This window comes from Ostrea edulis, chromosome 1, assembly GCF_947568905.1.
Source record: "Ostrea edulis chromosome 1, xbOstEdul1.1, whole genome shotgun sequence".
In the NCBI taxonomy this organism is placed as follows: Eukaryota; Metazoa; Mollusca; class Bivalvia; order Ostreida; family Ostreidae; genus Ostrea; species Ostrea edulis.
In genome coordinates, this window is record NC_079164.1 from 37,369,262 (window position 1) to 37,393,018 (window position 23,757).

Sequence of the window (23,757 nt, forward strand, 5' to 3'; positions counted from 1 at the left end):
ATTTGTTACTGAAGGCGAGGACATTGATGCTTATTTTCCATATTTCATGACTGATAGTGATTTTAAAACTTCAGTTTTTTGATTAGGGACTGTCTCGTCAAAATCACTTTGAACACAAATGAAAATTTACATAACCTTTGAAATGTTGGATCAATTTATAAAAAATCTCAACCATGTTAATTTTAAGAGAAAATGCATATAACCTTGAAATATCAATGAAATAAACGTGTATTGAATAATTCATACTAGATCAGGATATGTTATCAGATGCTCTGCTCTCTGTTTTTGATTTATGTGTATAATGCATTGAATGAAATAAATAAAAGACAGCGTGCACAACGTAGGCAGTACATGGATTCGATTGCTCAGCAGTATCCTAAATTTGAATATTCTGTCATTTCGTCACTTTACACGTGTGTGTGTGTGTGTGTTATTTTTGAGAGCTCTGTCTAAATCGCTGGAATCAGAAGTTTATAATAAACTATTTCTCTTATCAGATAATTGTACGTGATGGAATAATATCCATAGATAGCAATAACAAGCATACATATTCCCCGACTTATCTGATCAATACAAAATTGATTGTCCCTTGAGGCAACAAATCCACGGGTAGGGCTAGGGAAATATTGTATTTCGAAGTAGCTACGTCATCGTATTAACCCCCAAAATTGTCAACAATGCTGAGATATTTATATTTTGTAGACTAATAATGATAATAATTAAATATATATTTTCATTTTTTTTATCCTTCGAATAACTTTCCATAGAAAGACAAACCTTTTGTGACGTACACATGAGTTTATACATGTACGAGAGAATATAAGCATTGAAATTTAGGCCTATGCTCGGCGCTTACGGCCATTGAGCAGTAAGGATTCTTTAGCGTACCACACCTACTGTGATAGGGAACATCCGTTTTTTAAAGTCATCTCCGTGGACCTGTGACATTCACACCTGATGCCGAGCGTTTGGCGATGGAATTGTCACCATCTGTTTTAACGACTAAGATCTGTCGCGGCCGGGAATCGAACCCCGGCCTTCCGCATGCGGGGCGAACGCTCTAACCTCTCAGTCACCGCGGTGGTCGATAGTGACGAAATTTGACCTCAAAGATCGATCGATGATGTAGGTTTATAGTGCAGACTGCCCAGTAGGGGCCCTGTTACACTGTTACACTAGGTTTGTTGCGGCGAGGCGACGATGGTGGTCGACTACCCGATGAAGGCGTCAGTCCAAATATTCAGCCGAGCCGAATCTCAACCGAGATTAGGTTAGGTTCTTCAGAAGGTGGTGGGTGGGTCCATCTCCTCTTCCTAGAGTCGATCGCCCACGGATCCCCTCAGTGTAGTCGGGGAAGGACTTCTTGAAGATAGCTTGCTATTCTTCATCAAAGATATATGACCTCAAATATATATACATGTATATATGTATATATATATGTAACGTGTTAGGGTTCGAAGATTTGGATGAGTCCCTATACTTATTGATATTGATCTTAAACAAATGATTAGGAAATATACGAGTCAATATATACAGATATGTGCAAGATTTCCTATCTTTATAAAAACAAATGTACGAGTCAATATATACAGATATGTGCAAGATTTCCTATCTTTATCATAAAGAGACTATAGATCTGGATGTGACAGATCCGGGAGTACGGGAGATGTGTCCTTATACCGGACAGATCCCTTTTGTCGAAGGACTGATCAAACAAAATAAAATAAACACCAGGTGAACGTTCCCACCTTTAAAAGCTTCCCTACTAGTATACTAGACACCGTATACTGTTAGTTTCTTTATTCACCGTACCTTCGATAACTCCTTGCCAGCGTCTACTTCAGAATGACACTGTCTCTCGCAAAACAGCCGTATTTATACTACCCGGCATTCGTTATGCCTTGGGTCATATCGTATTGTCATACGATAAAGTCCGGATCACGTCAGCTCTATTTATAGATAATAATACATCCCGTGCCCGATCCCAATTCGTCACATTACCCACGCCTCTATTTCACATGCGTCCGCGCATGAAACGAAAACTTGGGTATCATCAACAAAAACATTTAATGAGAAGAAAACATGAAAATGTAGACCAATGATGAGTAATGTAAAAATGAACATGATGTGAAATAGATATGCCTTATCCATAATCCTATATGCTTAACAATAGTTCAAAACAGTACATATGTGTAACTCTTTGTTACTGTGTTCTTGGACTAAAGTCATATACAATCACATCATCCAAATAAACAAGGCAAACTTGCCACTGTAGACCGGACAAGACTGTTTCCATTAGCCGTTCAAATGTGGCCGGGGCATTGCACAGCCCGAACGGCATGACATTGAATTCATACAACCCTTCACGTGTCACGAAAGCTGTCTTGTTCTTATCATCTGGATCCAACTCCACTTGCCAGTATCCCGCATTAAGATCAAGAGTACTAAACCATCGGGATCCTCTAAGCTGGTTAAGTGACTCATCAATTCGAGGGAGGGGATAGGCGTCTTTAGTCGTGACACTATTCAACTGCCTATAGTCCACACAAAATCTCGTGGACCCATCCTTCTTCTTAACAAGCACTATTGCCGAGGACCATGGACTCCGAGAAGGTGTAATAATTCCTCTTTGAAGCATGTCTGATACATGCTCTTTCACTTCATCCTGCATTCGAAATGGGAGTCGTCTAGGTGGCTGTTTAACGGGTGTATGACTACCCGTGTTGATCTTGTGTTTTACCAAAGAGGTACGACCTACATCCTTATCAGATACAGAAAACAAATCCGAATACTTGACAAGCAAACGTCTTGCCTTGGCAATTTGTTCTGGTTCTAGATGCTCAGTGCTTCTATCAAAAAGCTCTTTTACATGATTTGACAATGGCTCAGACCCATCCGTTTCTTGACTGTGGTTTGATACAGATACCACCTCGTCTATAGGAGACAATTTCCCGACAACAGTTCCTGACTGAATGGCTTTACTGGTGTCAGATATGTTCATGATACGGAGCGGTATCGTGTCCTGTCTTCTAACCAGGGTTTTGGCCAACATTCCAAAATCGGATTTCAGAAATTTATTAGAAGGCTCTATGAGACCAACCTTAACTGGGTATCCTCCATCTGGTCCTGGGCAAATGGTACCTTCGGTTATGACCTCGGATCTAGGCGGAATAATTATTCTACGCACCAACGCCACTTTGTATTCCTGCGCCATACCCTCCAATTGTATAGGGTGTTCTATCCCCGAGACTTCAACCTTGCGTGTACGAAGGTTAATGATGGCCTCGTGCTTGATAAGGAAATCTAAGCCAAGAATACCATCTACAGAAACATCAGCAACGATCATTTCATGATGCAGAGATATTCCATTCAATACAAAGTTGATGGATACCTTACCATATATCTGAAGGATGGAACCATTTGCTGACAAAACATCTTTGTCTACACTCTTTAACTCATAATTCCCATTTCCTTGTATGTTCTCATAGCATACTTTTGAGAGTAAAGATACCGTGGCACCGGTGTCAACGAGTAAGTATGTGTCAATCCCATGGATTTTAGCAGTAACATAAGCACCTGGCTCGTTAACAGCAGATACAATTCTTGAGTGCAATTCTTCCTTCCGTTCGTTGTTATGAGACCTATCATCTTTCCATTTCCTGCTGGTATCCTTACCCGTTTCATCCTTGCCATAAGACGGATTCATGCCTAACGGACACTCCCTTTTTAGGTGCTTGTCTGATCCACATTTGAAACACTTTCTAATACTGCTGGCGTCCCTTTCTGACTTGTGTTGTTCTACCTTTGTATGTCGAGGATCTTGCCCTTTCTTCTGCATATGGAATTTCCACTGCTTTATATCTTTAATTTCCCGTTGAAGGGATTGCATGTTTTTCTCCATGGTGTCTATAAACCTATCTATTTTTGATGCCTGAGCTGAACCTTGTTGCTCCATGCTTCTGATATTCTCTGTGCGGCGGCTCTCAGCTTTATAATAAGCCTCTAATTCAACTGCTCTCTGTATAGCTTCATTAAGACTGCTTGGTCTAGTCTGCTTAACCTTAAGCCGCATCTCCGAATTGTAAAGCCCATCTAAAAACTGTTCCATAGCTAAGATTTCCCGGACGTCGTCCGGTGCAGTTGGATAGGCTAGGTTTACAAGCCTTCGTATGTCTTGCCCCATCTCTGGTAGACTCTCTGAAGCTCTTTGCTTTCTTTCTCTGAGCTGAGTCCGATACAGCTCTGTCTGGTTCAGTGGTGAAAATCTATCCTGCAAAGCTTTAACCAACTTTGCATAGTTCTGTCTTTCTCCCTTGGGCTGATTACCAAGTACACCTTGTGCCAGGCCTCTAAGAGAGGAAGCTAAATATAGACCCTTCTCTGTCTCGGTCCACTCATTAAGTAAACTAACTGATTCAAAATGAGACAGATAGTCATTCCACTGGCTAGATCCGTCATATGTTGCAGGCTTAACAAAGTTTCTATGCTTTGACCCAGCCTGAACATGGTTTCCATCCGTTTCCGGATGCATACCTCGGTTGTATGCAGGATGCAATCTTATTGGCGGGGAATCGTTAGATATATTCCTATCAGAATTCCCGCACATATCCCTACTAATTGCATCCCCAGCATTATGTCTTGTATCCGGGGTACTTGTCACATGTCTCGATCTAGAGACACCGGATACATCCCCAAGCTGTTGACGGAGACCTAAGGACCTAAGAGATTCATCTATCTCCCTAGATAGGCAAACAATTTGATGATCTATGTAAGACAGATCGGCACGTAACCCAGACATTTTATCATACAAAAATTAACTAATCAGATGAATAAAAAAAAAATCACGAATAGGACCCAAACCAAATCCCTCTGAGCTGCCACCAATTTTGTAACGTGTTAGGGTTCGAAGATTTGGATGAGTCCCTATACTTATTGATATTGATCTTAAACAAATGATTAGGAAATATACGAGTCAATATATACAGATATGTGCAAGATTTCCTATCTTTATAAAAACAAATGTACGAGTCAATATATACAGATATGTGCAAGATTTCCTATCTTTATCATAAAGAGACTATAGATCTGGATGTGACAGATCCGGGAGTACGGGAGATGTGTCCTTATACCGGACAGATCCCTTTTGTCGAAGGACTGATCAAACAAAATAAAATAAACACCAGGTGAACGTTCCCACCTTTAAAAGCTTCCCTACTAGTATACTAGACACCGTATACTGTTAGTTTCTTTATTCACCGTACCTTCGATAACTCCTTGCCAGCGTCTACTTCAGAATGACACTGTCTCTCGCAAAACAGCCGTATTTATACTACCCGGCATTCGTTATGCCTTGGGTCATATCGTATTGTCATACGATAAAGTCCGGATCACGTCAGCTCTATTTATAGATAATAATACATCCCGTGCCCGATCCCAATTCGTCACATATATATATATATATATATATATATATATATATATATATATACAAAGCACTAAAATAGATATAGATCATTCCCTCCCTTGGGACAAGCGAATACGATTCATATGTACATAAAATACAGAGTAACGAACAGTAGTCAATCTCCTTAATCTACGAATACTTTAATGGAAACAAAGGTGTGCATAAAAATTATAATGACAAATAAGTGGGGTTTTTTTGTGTTCGGTAAATTTATTAGAATAAATCCAGCGATTACTATACCGATAATTATTTGATTTGTTGGAAATTCAAAACATAATAGTTCTCTTATACCAGTAGAAGGCCAATCTCTAAAGCTTGCAAATAGCGTGAAACGATAAAGATAAAAATCAAAATAGGGATGGGATAGACAGGGAATCCACACATTTCGGAGAAATTATCACCGCAAAAAAATCGGAATGAAGGGGGGTGTTGTGTTGGTAGTAGTGTCGATACTTCAGGTGTCTATGCAAATATTTTCCCCACCCGTTCCATCTTTTATAGGCGTCTGTGTGTAAAGAATGGAGGAAATTCGAACCATGAATAGATATTTCTCTCCGATCTATGTCGTATCTTTATATATATATATATATATATATATATATATATATATATATATAATGTTTTAGTTAAGCTTATTTATAAGAAGCTTGATTTATAGTTTTTAAAGAAATGTTTCGTTGTTTGGTAAACATACATGTATTAGAAGAATAAGCTTTCTATATATGCATGTACCCTCTAACCTTTAATGTTGTGACCTACATTTTGATTGGTTAATTTGGATTTTGAATTTCGAATCTCGTATTTTGAATTTCGAATCTCGAATGAACTTTCTGGGCTTTCGTATTAATTCCAAAAAGAATGCAACATAAACACGGTCCCTAGATACACGAGAAGTGGGATCAGGTGCCCAGGAGGAGTAAGCATCCCCAGTTCACCGCGCCGGTAACACCCGCTGTAAGCTTGATAAGTCGTACGTTAAATCATAATTATATTATATTTTGCTCTGAACAAATTAATTCAAAGCGAGTCAAGCAATAAAAACGAGTATAGCAATAAAAATGCAGACATAAAAGAAAATAAATGATAGTGGAGCAGGGGAGAAATGAAACAAACAGGGACATATGTAGGTATGCTAATATGAAGTAGTGGGATATGATGAAATGAATAACATTAGAATCCTGAACTCGTTTTATTGGTCGAATCTTTCTCTCTGTGTTTGTGCCAACCGGATTGTTTCCCCCGGCCATGGGTGTATAAAAACAGCGAGAGCATGAGGGCATTTAAATGAATTACAAGGATGATATTATTCCTTAACATAAAGGTTTTCAATCAAATTGAATGATATGCGCGTTTATCAAGAAACAAATATATTTGTAATGTTTTTCTTCTGTAACATACTTCAACAGTTTCAATTCATGTACAGTGTATTGTCTCGATAAAAGCAACGCCCTCGATCTCAACTTGACATAAAAACAATGTCTTATATCCATAAAACAAAATTGAATTTTTAAAATATAAATAAAAGGAATAACTACCTTCGTTGTTTATATTATGGAGAATATTAACTGCACAGAACTGTCTGGGGAGGGGGTAATAATTGGGACAAACCTGAGATATGACCTGTCCCAATTTGTCCCCAGAAAAGTAAGAGGATATATATATATATAAAAAAAAAAACCAATGGAACTATGGGGGTAATTTCTGCATGATATAAGTATACAAATTATCACGTGATTCTATTGTTTTTAATGCTCCCTTAACAAACGACCATGCAGTGATAAACGAATCGTGAAAGTCAAAGAGAGACAACTTAGAGAATTTTCTTCTTCAATATATCCAGGGTTTTTAGAAAACAGACATCCATTCTATCTGCCTATATTCTTATTACAGTTTGCTCGATTTGGAAAAATCTATATACATGTACATGTATCAATTTAAAAAGTGTGATTTCAAACAGGAGAAAATACACAGCGCTATTTAACAAACCTCATGGACACACCTGAGAAAACGCCGAAAAACGTTTGCCATTACCGGTATGCCCCACAAAGAGAAATTGGATTTAGACAGGCACGTGGCACCGCTATCCGATTTAAGTGGGTGGGGAGGTGGAAGAGACGATGACTTGTCTAAGATTCTTGACAAGCAATCTTGCATCTGTACATATACTAATTAATACACGTTTTACATGTAAGCAGGAATTTTGTTTATTGCAGTGAGTGATACTTATTTTCTCCCTCAGTGCCCTCGTCCGAAAATAAATATTTTCTTGACTATCTGATAACAAAACAGAAAAAGTGAATAGGTTGGTTGCGTTCGTTACAAGATCGCTTTTAATAAGCAAACATCAAATCAACAAAGCCGAAAAATCACTAATGAAAGCATATGAATTCAAAACTGAAAATGAGCTGGGTGGGAGGGAAGGCTAAGGCACAGAAATACAAAAGCGACCTTTGTTGCTTGTAACGAACTTCGCACTGCCCGAAAACTGACCAGTAGTAGTTTATATACTAAGCGCAAAAGCGCTCGTACATGAGCTCAAAAACTCGCAAAATGTATTTACTGAAAATAACGAAAAATGACAAATGTAAAACGTAAAGAAATAAATTTAAATTACGCTGTTATTCCCACAGTTTCAACATTGCACTGTTGTAAATTCATTAAATCAGATTTTCAGATTTCCATTGATAAATTTCATTTCTGAAGACCTGTACATGAGGAAATGGAAGTGTAGCACTTCATAACTATTTTAACTAGAAATATATCCATAGTACATTCATGAATGCCCCCCCCCCCCCATGTGACATTTCTAATGCAAGGTGAAGATAACGAACAGCGATCAATCTCATAACTCCTATAAGCAATACAAAATAGACAGTTGGGCAAACACGGACCCCTGGACACACCAGAGGTGGGATCAGGTGCCTAGGAGGAGTAAGCATCCCCTGTTGACCGGTCACACCCGCCGTGAGCCCTATATCCTGATCAGGTAAACGGAGTCATCCATAGTCAAAATCAGTGTGCCAAGAACGGCTTAACAATCGGTATGAAACACGTCAGACAGCATTTGACCCAATGCGAGGCTCTATTGACGAACTAGATCGTTATAACGACCATAGAATTTGCGAAATGCTGACTTCAATCGAGACTGTTGAAATCCCTGTACCATCAACTTGTTTATCAGTAGCTTACATCGATTTAAAAACTGACTATACGCAGAACAAGCTCTTTTATATCGAATCAGTTGAGGTATATAAACACAATATGCAGGTGATAATGGAATATTGCTACATAAATATGGGAAGTTGACAATGGAGAAGCTGAAATCATCCCGTTTGTCATACAGTTGAGTTGTCAGTTTGCCTTTAATGTCAACTTTCAATAAAATATCTCAGTATGAAGCAGAATTGGACTACTCTGTGGTGTCCTTTATTTCGAGCTCACAGGGATATATCAAATCGACATATGAATGAAAACTATTATTGTTAATAGACAAAACGTCACCGATATATCTAAATGTCGAATTGAAGGCCACAGCGAGAGATTTTTTCTTCTCGCGTAGAAGTTTTTAAATAAATTCTGCTTCATATGAATATAGAAACAGGTCAGCTAACAAAGTAGCACAATTCGTGCCCATGGGAATTCCAACAGACTGTTGGAAGACCTGATCACCAAAGACCACGAAGATATTGTCAATGAGGAACTCTAGCATATTTTTTATTTCAACTTCAGAGTTTTTGTGCGTGGAATCAGAGTGGTGTTTAACAAATTAAGTTTTTGAATGACTGATCACTAGATATGAATATTTTCGTTTTCCGTTTTTGTTGAAGAAGCAACTGTCTATGAAGTCAAAAAGTCTAGTCTTAATTTATCGTGAGGAATGGTCGTGTATAGTGTTGAAAAGTCATAGGTTTTAATGTTATTGATTTGGGAAAAATTCTGCGATTTCAAGTTTACTAAAAGTTCTTTAGAATTTTTTAGAATCCACATTTGATTAACACCACTTCTGGCATATGTAGTCGCACAGTAGGTTTGAAGTTTCTCCTTCACAGCTGTTAATATTTTCGTGAGGAGCAAAAATAGGGGCTTGGTAGAGCACTTACTGGATCCAGCAATGTATCTTTGTAAGGGTTTTCATGTAGTTTAGGAATCCAGTATAGGTACGGTAACTTATATTCATTCCCCATTGACTGGGATATTAAATGTGTCTAAAACTGAAGCATGGTTTTGAAGAATTTCATCTTTTGAAAGGGCAGTTGGAGTATAAGTATGATTACCAAAAGTGGAATTAATGCCAAGTTCGTTTAAAATACAGTTGTAATAATGAGCCTTACAAACAAAGACAATGTTGTTACTAGCTTTGTCAGCTGGAACCAAAACATATTCCTCATGTAACCTATTTAATTCTTTTATCACTTCTGGTTTACTAAACACAGAAGGATAGATGGTATGTACTTTTGTTTTCATGTGTCTAATGCGGGATTTTAATATCCCTCTTATGTTTTTAACCCATTCTGACAATGTATCAAGTTCTTCTTTTTCATATTTAGCCCATCGTCTGGGATAATCTTCGACAGCATTCATAATAGAGATGAAGTTCTGTCGCCAATTAAAAGACCGAGGTTCTCTGTATTTAGGACCTTTTAGAATAAGTGATTTGAGGTCCTCATGCAATATGAAAATAAAAACCAGGGATTTATCGATACCGTCTAATATCCCGTTCCCAATGGAAAATAGGTTTTTAAGGCTTATTTTTTCATTTTGTGGGGATTTTTTTTTAAAATACTGAACCCTTTTTATGACCATAGGGGGCAATGGAGGGGGAATATCTCCTTCCTGTTAAAAACTTTATAGCTTTTCAATGGAGAGAGAAAGTTGCTGCACATGTTTACATTCACCTCACCAATAAATTAGACGAAAAATGCAGTGCTTTCAGAACAGAGAGTACACTTTGTTGTGTTAGTACCAGGGTTTAAACCTTTAGTGAACTTAAAGCTGACATGAATTAATAAATATAGTATAATTCTATATGTCCGCCATATTTCTCTACTAATCCGCCATATTAGTTGGAATTTCTATTGTTATATGTATCAGGGTTCGCATGGTATATAAGGGGACGAGCTTTGCTACGCTTCACTTCACATCAATGTCTTCGATTTACCTGTGCGGGTAGCTTCGACAGGTAACACGTACATCTCCGATACTAATTTATAGGACATCAAGAAGAAATGAAATCACGTTTTGGAACACCACGTAGTGCTCAAAATTATAATAAACATATCGTACAGTAGTAAATCATTCTAAATATATATATTTGGATAAATATATATAGAATGCCTTTTCTTTACATGAACGTGCGTACATTTGCAGTAAATATGTCAAAACTATACAAAAATGCGGAGAAATTTTTCATCTTTTATCTATTGATAAAATGGAATAAGCAAAGAGTATACAATCTATACCATTCACAATTACTTCAAGTAAAAGGCAAATACATAAATACTACTGTATTTATAAAAATGGCATGTATGCTCGCCATGAAAACGCATCGAATGCAGACGACTGTTTACCTGGGCCTACTCGTAATATCTGTAAAGGACCACAGATGTACGTGTACACTTGTCGAAAATACTCTAAGTAGTAGTAAAACTCCCTTTATTTGCATAATCCATGAAACAAAACGATAAACTCCATTTGCATTCCAACAGTAAACAACATTGTCCATTGTACAGACTGCGACACACTTAGCCCGTGCCGATCAGCTATCTTCAATCAGGGGAAGTATCAGAGTATAATATTTACCCTGTATTGTGCATGAATCCTTATACCATATGATTTACTGGTCAGAGTATTGCAGATTTATAAATCAGGAAATCATTTAGGTACATAAATTTGCATATACAACACTGTACGAGTGTATGGGATGAGAGAGAGAGAGAGAGAGAGAGAGAGAGAGAGAGAGAGAGAGAGAACCGATGATCTTGTAATAATCGTGCTCTTATTAAGACAAATGATATCGTTAATTCAATAAAAGAAGAACAGTACTAGTAACTCAATACTGCTCTCATTAATTGATAATACAGATTTATTTTATTCAATTAAAGCACGCAATAATTAAAAATTAAACATATTTTTAAATAATGTTATTTTCAATTACTTCATTTTATGCTAATTTGGCGCTCAATAGATCTTATATATATCTATGCCATTTTGCGTTATTATATTCTGCGTCGAACTCGACGCAAATTGTACTTATGCAAAATGTAATAATCGAGTTTATCATATTATGCGTCGTTATCAAACATCAAGGGGAGAGGACAAGAGTGTCTGTCACCCACCTTTAATAACAATATCCATTTTTTGTTAGTTTGTAATGCAAATAAAAGATACATTGAGTGACAACCCCTCCCCCACTTACCCCAGCTTGAAAGTTCTGATATAATAGTAGAAGACAAACACCACCACCAATTAAGAAAATGAAGATATGAGGCACTCATAGTAGAGGACTCTAACCACCCCATCCGACCCCCAACGATTGAAGAAAATGAAGTGTAGGGGGAAATTATTGAGGTAGTCAAACTAAAAGACTCGTTAACCCTTCACCCCCACATTAGGGCTTTGAACATCGGACAAAACATCTTGGTTTGTTTGAGTGTTTTGTTTTATTTTATTGCTGTTTTCGTTCATCTTTTTTAATTATTATTTTGAATGGCAAGAAATTTTGAAGAATTCAATTTTCCATTTTTCCCCTGTTGTACCCCCCCCCCACCCCCCATGAAAAATGACGATACGTGCCTGGTTATTACATGTACATTTTGATTTGCAACACATGCATGTATACTAATTGTATGGTGCATGTAGAATTGCATCGTTTACCAAGTTTTCCTTCATTTACACAGTGTAAGGAATGGTAAACCAAAAATCACAAAACAAAATGCATAAAGACCAAGATATTTTCAAGCGTAGGAACTTCATTCATGAATACATAAATACATGTATTCAGAAAAATCGCATGCATGCATTGCAGGACTATAGCATTTGTGTGTTTTAACGTTTCTGTAACATGCCATAATGATTATACTTTGAGGCTTGATTGTAATTTATTCATAAATATTTTCATTTCGTAGATCTGGTGCAATGGCCATACCGCTGTACGTAGGAATTTCAAATTCAAATGTATTCGATAAGATGTTAGTATGCATAAATCAGTAAAATTCGTGTTGAGGTTTTATTTGATATGATACAATGTCAATATACTGTAATGCATTAGTAGGATATGCAGAAGGCAAGAATATAAACATTTTCTTTTTTCATTTTCAGTATCAATATCTATATGATCACGAAAAAACAGTATATAATTTATATCCGGATTCATTTATACCGATTTAGATATCAATAAAAACAAAGCTGCATAGTTTGGGAGAGGGGTTTCTAACGAGTCTGATGAAATTAAAAGAAGGAACCCAACATTTGCATTCAAATTAGATGTACTTCAAAATGAATTCATGTCTGTTCTGACTGAAAGCATGATTCTAAATTCGGGAACGAATCTTGCATACAAAATAATTAATAGGGGAACACATAAATTCGAGCTCCTTTGGAATTTAATGAAATGTAGATATGCACCTTTCTTTCAACACGAATTGATATGTTGTTTCAGGCACGAAAACAGGGGGTTGGGGTGGGCAGGAAGGCTGGTCTGCTTTCCCCACTTTTTTTGACAATTTACTTTCCCCCCGTTATTTTAACATACAAAGTCAGTGTTTTCTACATGCACAGTTCAAACTATTTTTTTTTTTAATTTGTAATGAATTCAATTATAAGCATCAACTCCTGTAAGTTTCCAATATATTGTCAATCACAAATTTTTAAATACATGTAGCTGGAAATTTTTAATGTTTGTAAGCTTACATTTATATAAGTGATCAATTTTCTTTCCTTCTGTGAAATGATATTTTTTAAATCAAAGTAGGACGGTCGCCGGTCGCACTCTCTCTCTCTCTCAATGAATATGGACATACAGAGACCGTAAATAATTATGTGGTTCCAAAAGAGACAACAAAACTATATTTTCGTTTATAAATTTCCTTTCATATGTGTCTTTGTGTAATGAACTGTTTAGTATGGATTGCAAATGTAATACACGCATTTGCACACAGATGGATATTTTCGATCATTATTCCCTTATTTGTATATCCAAGTTTGTATATGATCATCGAGAAAATTTGAATTGTGCACGCAATATATCCAACCAGATATTAGATTTCCGATTTCTACAAACTGCAAAACCTCGACCAGACAAGCATTCAAAACAGGAAAAATTTTCGACTCTGACATTTCCCCTGATTGAAGACACCCTGTTTGGCACGGGTGAAGTGTGTCGCAGTCTGTATAATGGAATGAGAACGTGTTGTAAAGTTCTAACGAGATACAAATGGAGTTTATCATTTTGTTTCGTGGATTTATCAGAATAAAGAGAATCTAATATTTTCGGTAAGTGCACATCTCCGATACCTGTTGAATAGACGCCCGTATTTGATACTTTTTTTTGGCGATTATACCTTGTGCATTGCATATTATGCATATGGCATGCACTTTTATTTTGCAAGAATTGATAAAAATAATATGTTTTATGCTCTTTGTCTATTCCATTCTATCAGTATGTAATTGGCATATGAGTTATCCGCATTTATTTTATTAGAAAATGCAAATACTTGCATGCACTTGCAAGTATGCAAGAAAAGCTTTTTTTTTGTTTTTTTTTTTTTGCATTTTTGTCTAACTTATCTAAACTTCCAGAATGTTGCATTAGTATACAATCAATATTTTGTAATTTTGAGCAAAGCATAATGTTTTAAAATGTTATTTTATTTGTTTCTCATTCCCTATATATTACTATCGGAGATGTGCACTGGTCGAGTCCACCTAGAAAAATCATTCAGGTGTGACAATCACATTTGGGGTATATACGGGTAGAGTAAACTAGGCTACCTGAGAGAAATATGGCGGATAAGATGAGAAAGGTGTACGTATTTATTAATTCATGTCAGCTTTTTAAGTCTGGTGTAGTACTGGCCTTTATACAGGTAAATCTGAGTTGTGTTCAATGTATACAGAATAAGGAGAACCTTTGAAACACTCTTCTCTATTGTTATTATCAATCTAATGCATTATTTCTATGGCAAAGTGAAGTGTTTTAATTAAGATATCTCATCTTTTTTCAAAATGTTTTTTTTTTTTTATCTAACTTTTTGACTCAAGTATCACCCATTCATTTCACTCTGAATATTATTCAAAGAGGGTGTTCCATCGAATCGGGAATTTTCCCTAATCAATATTGACTAGGGGTGAGTAGAAGTCAAGGTAGCTGGACGTATTTCGATACTGCTCCGTAGAATTCGTTAAAAACAAGCATTTACAATGGAATGCTTATGTGTCTGCTAATTTCTGACGGAACTTAAATCGGTGACTGTGAGTGAAAATTACAAATATGGGGAAACATAAAAACAAACAGAAAAAAAAAAAAAAAAAAAAAAAGGGGGAAGAAAAGTGCTGATAGTGTAGATTAGAGTAGTTCTCAAGAAGAGTTACCGGTTCTAAGTCAGATATCGAGTGAGGCAAATGGCGTCTTATATGAGGATACTTCTGTGAATCTAGGGAAATGCAACGACAATGTGCCGATTACCTCTTCGACACCAATACATGCATGCATGTCAACTACAACGAAATTACCAGCCGATGGCGCTTAAGATTTTGACAAAAAACTTGATTACATTGTGAAGAAATTAGACACCTTAGATAGGATTGTTGAAGTTATGAATCGAATGGACTCTCGAGTTTCACAAATGGAGAGGCGGGTTAAAGCAGTTGAGCAGAAATCTGAAGATTTTGAAAAAAAACTGTTGAATTTGTGTTAAAAATAATGGACGAGTTTGATTATAAATTTCGCGATATATGTCCACACAGCTGCGTAATTATAGCCAGGGACAACAACGCGCAGCAGATTCAGTACGTGGGGATTTCAATAAGGTGATTAATGAAATCAATGATCTGAAAGAGGCTGTTTTGGATCTAAAATGTAGATCCATGAAAAACAATCTGGTATTTACCGGTCTAATAACAAAAAAACAAAAAAATCAATTTAGAGGGATTGGATTTAGATTTTTTAAAATTTTATTTTTTATGCTAAATATTAAAAATATAATTCATTTGATATTGATAGCCAAAATTTTGACTTTCAGATAATCACGGAATTTTTTTTTAAAAAAACATCGAAAATATATAAGATGAATATCATAATTAAAAATTTATCGATGTGTCAGATCGTTGGTTTCAGGAAGGGGGTCCTTTCGTTGAATGGGATGTATATAAGTAATATAATTATCAACCTTCATGAAATGATAAGTATGGACCTAGTCAAAACTATTATAAGTATAACTAACACTGAACACCTACAAAATCTTACGCTGATCATGTTGTTAACCAATCGCAACTTCTCAGCTTGCTGGAAAGGCCCGAGAATGTGCGATTGGTTGTATGATGTTGCCACGTTCTGGATTTTAAGGCTGATTTAACACTAAAATCACGGATTGAAGAAACGAACAGTCATGTTTTATTTATTCGATAATATTATGAAAACTTATTTCTTCTGCAAGATCAAAATCAAGCATCGAATTTACTTTATATCGTATTATCTTTATAGTTGTCATTTTAAAACAATTTGACTTAGATCCGCCACTTTACTCTCATTTATGTAAACAAGCAAAGGCCAGTGTGTCCCGAAACCGCGTGTGCCCAGGAACTTGTGTGTCACTGTGTGTGTCCCGGAACTTGTGTGTTCCGGAATTCTGTGTCTCCCTGAAACCAGACAAGGCAAGGCGTCATACTGTTAATTCTGTATATCATATGTGGATACAAAAAGTTAATACATATATTTTGTCTATACCCTCGGATCTTCCTGTTACACTATCAACAATTCAATTAATGTGCGTAATAATTAGGAATTGAAGATAAATATATCAGGCTTTCAAGTGACATTCTGCAAAAAATAAGGGCCATTTTTAGGGCAAAATTATCAAAAATAAGGGCCTTTTTTAGGGCTTTTTAGACAAAAATAATGATTAAATTTACAAATCAATAGGAAAGAAAAAATGTTTTACTCACCATTTGCTAGAGCAATAATACAAAAACCAATTATCCACTCAGGAGATCATAACAGTGGTCATCAACAGCCATATTCGGCATTCAGCACAAACCATGTTATAATTCAGGTGGACTCCCATGGTTCACAATCAATGCTGAATATATAGCTGATAACCATCAAGATGTCTTCTGAGATATACATTTAATCAACATATTCATTTTCTGAAAGTATGCTAAGACTAAATTTAATAAATTCCAATTACTTTATGTCAAATTTATTTAAACTTTTAAAATTTGAAAATGTAGGAATTTCAACGAAAATTAGGGCTTTTTTAGGATTCTAAATCTCAAATAAGGAAAATAAGGGCTGTTGTAGAAAAATAAGGAAAATAATGGCCCGCTTGAAAGCCTGATATGTATGTAATTATTAGAAGATATCTTTAATTGAACATTGTTGCGCGCATCAAATGAATTGATGATATCTTCAAACAATGATATCTTTAATTATTAGAGTTTATGATAATTTGGTGCTTCATACAAATCTTTACTTGAAAGTTCAAGGGGAAAAGATTACCCAAAATTTTTTAAAATTCCTCAAAAAAGTCTTTTTATTTGTGCATTTCATGTATTAATGACTGATGAATATTGCTGTTTCATCTAATAATAGAAAATCCCACGTAAACTCAGCATTTTTAAGGTCAAGGAATACCCAATATTTATGGCATCAAATGATGTAGCATTTAAGGTATTCAATGTGTAATGACCATATTTCATATCTAATAAATGGATGGTGAAATATTTGTAATCATGGTATCATTTTGAAGGGTTCATCAAATAAAAATAATCCACCATAGGAATTTTCAAAGTTTTGTTTACTGCCTGATTTATTTCACCTAGAATTTAACATTGAAGTCTATGGGAAAAGCATGTTTTATTACAATATTTTAAAAACAAATTATATTTTCATAATTATCTCTTGGTAAAAAGTTACATACACTTTCTTTTTATGAAAATATGAAATAAAATTAATCATTGACCACATACATTTTTAGAAAATTAGATTTTTCTTATTTTTACAAAGGGCAGACAACTCTTCCAAAAAGTCTTAAGTGGAAAAAGGTCAGCTTCTAATCATTTACCAGTCATGTACATTTCATCTGCTTCACTTCCATCATTATTAAACAATAAACTTTTATGTTGATCTAAATTCTTCAAAATTGTTCATTATCCTTTCATTATACATGGAATACCTTAACTGTGTTTGTGTGTGTGGGTTTACTTTTATTTGATCAAATATCGATGTTCATCGGTCATTAATACGTGAAATGCTCCAATAAAAATACGTTTTTGAAGGATTTTCCACTCAATTTGTGAATAATGCAAAAATCAAAGGTGTCCGGGTTGCGCGGAGAGGTAGTACTCTCGCTTCTCACCGCTGCGACCCGAGTTCGATCCCCGTAATCGGCAGTGGTTGTATGTGAGAGGGTTTGGTGCTCGCCCGCTCGGACACGTGGGAATCTTACAGGTACTCCTTTCTCCTCCCACACAATGACCCCTTGGCGTCAACATCCGTGCATCAAAGGACCCAATTGAATAATAAGGTTTTGAGCTTTCATGGGTTATCCTATTATTCATATTTGTCTGTATATACCGAAACATAGGTGGTTTCAAAGTAACACGTTGTGGTAAATATCATTAATTCATGGTTTTTAGAAATAGTTTTACTTTTGCATCGCATTAATAAAAGGTCCTAGTTTAAAAACTGTATAAACAGGAAATAAATTTATAGCCAAACAAGAGCTCTGTGTAAAATATATTACCGAAATTAACGAAGTGCAACAACCTGTAATTTTTTCAAACAGCAAAGAAATTTGAAATGTTGGAAATAAAATCCTTGCAATACGCACATCTTCAAATTGTTTACAAAGGCCCTGGCTTTGAAATAGTATTCTTTCCTTGTTTAAGTTTAGAGCCCAATATGTCTTTAAAATTAGGTAGCTGTATGCTTACTATCGAATAGTCTTGATCAGCTTGATTAATTCTAGGCTTTTACATGCACCTTAATTAAAGCATCGTTACCAAAAAAGGAAGGTGGTTCACATGCAGAAAACTTCAATCTAAATTTATTTACCAAATGCAAATTCCCTAATATATCTAATCATTGGGTTAGCTTAAAATTAAATCCTTTATTTAGGCTGTCTTATGTAAGGGTTAATGTACGAGTATCGCTCCATTGCTTTTAAGGAATGGAGTGATACGAGTACATTGACCCACTTAAAATCCACCTTAATAAAAACTAAACGTTGTGCATTTTAATCATGTCTTACGTTCTTCATTCTTTTGTTGCATGCATTTATATGTACTTGTATAAAGGTTGACCTACTTTCCAAACACTCCATTCCTGAAAAATAATGGAGTGTTCGAACAAAAGAATGACGTCATAGGTGGATTTTAATAGTAATGGACGTCCTTATTAAGACTTTCCTCTCAGTTACGTCCATCCCTTATGTAGGTTTTCTTGTCAGCCACGTGAAAGGTGAAGATAACGAACAGTGATCAATCTCATAACTCCTATAAGCAATACAAAATAAATAATAGGACAAACACGGACCTCTGGACATACCAGAGGTGAGATCATGTGCCTAGGAGTAAGCATCCCGTCGACCGGTCACACCCGCCGTGAGCCCTATGTCTTAATCACGTAAACAGAGTAACCCGTAGTCAAAATCAGTGTGCCAAGAACAGCCTAACAATCGGTATGAAACAAGTCAGACAGCATTGACCCAATCATAAGTTGTATTGGTAAACTAGATCATTATAACGACCATGGAATTTGCGAAATGCTGACTCTAAACAAGACTGTTGGAAGTTGGAACCCCTGCACCATCAAGTTGTTTGTCAGTAGCCTGCCTCGATCTAAAAACTGATGATACGCAGAACAAGCTCTTGCATATCAGATCAGTTGAGAGATATATATACACCATATGCAGGTATTAATGGAATATTGCTACATAAATATGGTAAGTTGTATGCAATACAATATATATTTTGCAAACTCATTTATGTTCCATTACTGTAGTAATAAGAGGCCCATGGACCACATTGCTCACCTGAGCAGAGGTTCCTAGCAATAAACAAGCTTGAGCAAAACTATCATTATACAAGCAGCTTGGTTCAGAAAAAAAAAACTTTCAAAGGTAACAACTAAAAATTCATCAATTATCAGAGTTGACTAAAAATTCATTATCATATCATATGCCCTTGTAGACAGTCACAGGAATGGCCTTTCATATTAACAAATTTCATCTAAGGATGCTTTGTGCCAAGTTTGGTTCCCTATACATTTGATGCAAAACTTTGATCCCCTATTGTAGTCCCACCCTAACCCCAGGGGTCATCATTTTTACAAACTTGAATCTCCACTTTGTCAGGAAGCTTTCATGTAAATTTTAGCTTTTTTGGCCAGTGGTTCTTGAAAAGATTTTAAAATGACACCCATCCTATTTTTGTGATTATCTCCCCTTTGAAGGGTGCATTGCCCTTCATTTCAACAAATTTGAACCCCCTTCACCTAAGGATGATTTGAATCAAGTTTGATTGAAATTGGTCTAGTGGTTCTAGAGAATATGATTTTCCTATATATCAGCATGCAAAACTTCGATTCCCTAATATGGTCCCACCCTACCCTTGGGGGCCATGATCTCAACAAATTTTAATCTACTCTATATCCTGAAGCTTTCACTTAAATCTCCACTTATGGCCTGGTGGTTCTTGAGAAGATTTTTAAAGATTTTCTTTATATATTCACATGTATAACTTTGATCCCCTATGGTGGCCTCACCCTAACCCTAGGGGGTCATGGTTTTTACAAACTTGAATCTCCACTATGTCTGGAAGCATTCATGTAAATTTCAGCTGTTCTAGCCCAGTGGTTTTTGAGAAGATTTTTAAATGACCTCATCCTAATTTTTGATCATCTCCCCTTTCAAGGGGGCATGGCCCTTCATTTCAACAAACTTGAACCCCAATTACCCAAGGATGCTTTGTGCCAAGATTGATTGAAATTGGCCCAGTGGTTCTGGAGAATAAGATTTTCCTATATATCTGTATGTAAAACCTTGATCCCCTATTGTGGCCCCGCCCTACCCTCAGGGGCCATGATCTAAATAAATTTGAATCTACTCCATATCAGAAAGCTTTCAGGTAAATCTCCTCTCTTCTGGCCCAGCAGTTTTTGAAAAGACTATAAAGATTTTCCTTATATATTCGCATGTATAACTTTGATCCCCTATTGTGGCCCCAACATACCCCCGGGGGTCAATATTTTAACAAACTTGAAAATCTCTACTTTGTCAGGAAGCTTTCACGTAAATTTCAGCTTTTCTGGCCCAGTGGTTCTTGCATAAGCACTAAGCCTGTAGATAAAGCACTAAGCATTTTAGTGCTTATTTCTAACCTTTGAAGGGGCATGGCCCTTCATTTGAAAACACTTGAATCCCCTTCACCCAAGGATGCTTTGTGCCAAGTTTGGTTGAAATTGGCTCAGTGGGTTTGGAGAAGGAGATGAAACAGAGAAATTTTTGATCAGAAAAGCTCACTTGAGCCTTCGGCTCAGGTGAGCTAAAAATGATCAAAACCTCAAAATTTTAAAACAAAACAACAAATTTTTAAGGAGATACTAGTATATTCAATTAATTTGTTGGTCTTTCATTCTTCACAAATAAAAATATTACAATGATGAAAGTCATCGTGTTTTATCACAACTTCTGTCATATAACATCATATCAACTACACAGGGCTATGACCATTCCTCTGCTTTCATTCATCGCCACCCTCAGGGTAGATCTTTCTCATATCTTCATACCGCCTCTGTAAAAATACAAATCATTAAATGTAACACAAGTGAAATTATAATTATAGCACCATCTGTAAAATTATTTTCAGATCTTGACAGATAATGACATCATGGTAGCCCCTGAGCAATTTTCGTATGTCATAGAAATAATTCTCATAGAAAACAGCTCACTAGATAGTATATCATAAAGTTCACCATGTCCTTTTTATCTGTGTTGCTTTTTCATGCTAGTGTGTAAGAATGATGATATACATATACCAGACTGTGTGTACAAAATTTTTGGCTAATATCCTGAGTGAAACTTATGGTACACGATTCAAATTCTATAAATTGACATTATTCTGAATTTCATCTGCATGATTTAGAGGTATATGTATATCGCTGAAGAAACCATGGAATGATTTTGAAACGCTCCATTACAGACAACAGGCCCATGGGCCTTAACAGTTACCTGAATATCACACAAGCAAAAGTTGGTGATGAAATGAGTTTATTTCATAATTGACCATTTTAAATTTGTGTCTAGTATGGAGTTTTTGAAATAGGAAAAAATTCCCTGGTCAAGTGGACCGGTGAATTGATGAAATTTACTGGTTTAAACAAATATTTACTAGTCAATATTTTAGCTACTTGCATGAGAAAAAACTTTAAAACATTAATTGATATTAATTACTGCAAAGCATGCAATATTCACGCTAGTTAGGCCTCATGACCGGAATAAGAGTGAATTCGGACCATTTGTATGCCATCCACATGACTTCAATTAAGTAAGGAGACTTGTTCTCCAAGGGTTGCAAAGATGTGTGCATTTGTGCAAACAGCAATGGAGCCCCAACCTGGAATATATTCTGCATGCCAATTTTCATTGCATCTGTCCACATGACGAAGTCAAATTCATGTAACAGAAAAGTTGTATTATAAATGGCTTTCATCCATGTGCGCCTATGATTCGAATATGATCCGGAAAAATATGAAAAGGAAATCGTCTAATTTTGCACTTGGGAAATTTCCGCAATGTTTATTCACGTTTTCTTTTTTACAAATCCTAAATCATAAACGTGCTTCAATTTATTCATTTAAATACACATATTCAAACAATTAGTCGATTTCACATTAACAAACCATGCACATTAAGACTTCTGAATTGATCATCCATGAATTACATGTACTGGTTCTTGGGACCGATTATACACAAAAAAAATCACCGGCCATTAGAAATATTTACTGGTTTTGCCGGTTAGACTGACAGATTTCAAAACCTCTGCTAGTATGAACTTTTAATATTCCTCTACTAAGAAGTTGTGGCCTACAGAAACGGTTTTAAACATATGACCTTGACATCTATTAAATGACCCACCTTTGGTTAACAACAACCTCTTTGGAAAAAAGACAATCTTTGCTGTGAGAGCTTCTACTGTTTCTGTTTTGCAACTTTTTTTAATTCTAGAGACACAATAAAGTCCTGAGGGCCTGAACTCCTGACACAGGGGTCATGAGTTCAATGATTTTAATACTGTAACAGATCTCCCTACTCAATGCAATTAGTTTAGTTGTCTAGATATCAGGATTTGAGAAGAATATCTAAAAAAAAAAAAAAAAAAGAAGAAGAAATAATGCATTATTAAAATTGAAACTTGTGAGTCTAATCCTTGTACCAGACTCCCTAATCCAGACAGCATGAATTTCCAACATTAGTAGATAGTGTTCTCCCTTCATTATCAAAATGTTATGGGTTTAGTTGTTTAATGTCCATGAGTAAAAAAAAAAAAGAACTTTAAAAGAAATATGGATTTTCCGAGAGAGCCCTGCCCTTGACCAGAACCTTTGACCCAGGGATCTCTAAATTTCCCAATTTTCTCTGAGATCGATTATGTACTTGTATTTGCTTTGTTAAATTTAGCGACTATATATTTGTCTGTTTGTTCTCGCATATAGAAGATTAAAAACCTTGCATCATCAATTGAGCCCCTCCACTTGGCCCCAAGGAGGGTACTCGGGGTAGAGACTACAACATTCACAATTGTAATTCCTCTTATCAATGTTGATGCTACAAACCAAATTTGGTAAAAATGGCTCAGTTAGTACCTAAGATGATATTGAAAATGTACAAAAACTAATTGATTGACTCAGGTGACCTAAAGATGACTTATGACAAAATTTGCTCAATAAGCTCTCTCTGATATTGCCAAAAATTGATTCCATTTGTTGAACTAGATCATCATTATAATTTTTTAATGAGTATTCTACGATATAAAAATATCTCATATAAATATTGAACATTATACTGTCTATCTGTGTT

General features: G+C 35.8%; 1 long non-coding RNA gene across 1 annotated transcript in view; it reads right to left on the minus strand.

The window, feature by feature from the left end:
- Window positions 1-21,267: 21,267 nt before the first annotated feature.
- LOC125657651 (uncharacterized) overlaps window positions 21,268-23,757 on the minus strand; it is an 8,665-nt gene continuing 6,175 nt past the window's right edge. The window contains exon 2 of the long non-coding RNA XR_007363415.2: window positions 21,268-21,472. This is a non-coding gene — a long non-coding RNA (uncharacterized LOC125657651). The remainder of the gene's footprint in view (window positions 21,473-23,757) is intronic.